Genomic DNA, 1,431 nt, shown 5'->3' with positions numbered 1-1,431 from the left:
TATTCCAAATAATTCAATTAATAGTAATTTGATTTGGTTAATAAATAAAGTCAACATTTCAACACTCCTACTCCAACATCAAGCCTTGTTTTGTGTTAGTAAAATTCGTGTGCACTGAGTCACTGACTTTATCCACTTATGATGATCCTTTCATATTTGACATCTTGTCTTTTGCTAACTCCAATAAATTTGGTTAGTTCCTTCATCAACTTCTGCATTTAAGGTGAATTTGAATAGACCATTGAGTACAGTATAATGTGTTTAGTTTACTTTTTATCTCATTCTATAATATTATTACAATATCTAATCTTATTGTTACAGTTATTTTTATACTAACCATATATAAACGTAAAGGGATGAGTGACCAAAATGAAATGATTTGATAATATTAGTGACTATTATGTCAGCTTTGAAACTTGAGTGACTGATATATAATTTTATTGGAAGTTTAGTGATTGTTAATGTAATTTGCCCTTTCTTGATAAAAAATACTTTTTAAGTTAAATATATCGTTCCAAGTCCTCTAGCAACATGGCTTTCATTAAATTGTCAAATAGTCTTGGACGAGGGACATTCAATTTAGGAGTGTGGCGATGATCTCAAATAGCCTTGAGCATCTTGACCTTCATTGATATGGTAGATTTGCTGGTTTACACAGGCGCAACATTGCTTGCTTAGCTCCTAATTTCTCAATGATCTTCACCTGCACATTAAACACACCATTGTTCCAATATATTAAAGAAAAAGACAATTATCAACCTAGGAGTTATGAAAAGGGTGCAGGTCAGTTTAACACCAATCTAACTTAGAAAACAATAAACACTGCTAAAAAAGATAAAACCTAAAATGGTCGTAAAGACGAGAAAGAAAGGTTACAGAATTTTTATCAATTTAATATATATATATAGAGAGAGAGAGATTTCCTTTTCAATATTTTTTACTGTTTTAAAAAATTCATATTATTTGGAAAAAAATTAAAATTTGTTTTAACTGAATGGTTGGATTGAAATGGTTCATCAAGTGAAAATTTCAATTAAAAATCTCAACTAAATGTGATTTTAATTAAAAATTTAATTAGTTTTTGTCATTATTTTACAAGTGCATTTTAGCATTTTATTTATGTAAATTGTTTAAATTAATAGTAAAGCATTTTGTAGATCCAGTCAATCACATCCTCAATGTTAATGTTCGAAATTAACGTTACGACTTGTAGCTCCAAATGTAATTGGGTCAAGCTCAATCTTATTTTTAACATGGAACTAGCGTTTATATTATCGTAGTTGGTACTATCTTGGTACTGCCCATTTTCATCGCAATGTTACATTCTCGTAACAAATTAAAATAATAAATTTTAGGTTCCTTTCAGTATAAATTTCGATTAGTATAGATAATATCAGTGTGTAGTGATTGATTTCGCTCGTACCAGTCGAA

This window comes from Gossypium arboreum, chromosome 8, assembly GCF_025698485.1.
Source record: "Gossypium arboreum isolate Shixiya-1 chromosome 8, ASM2569848v2, whole genome shotgun sequence".
Taxonomy (NCBI): Eukaryota; Viridiplantae; Streptophyta; class Magnoliopsida; order Malvales; family Malvaceae; genus Gossypium; species Gossypium arboreum.
The sequence above is the reverse complement of the archived record's forward strand: the minus strand, read 5'-3'. Positions refer to the sequence as shown.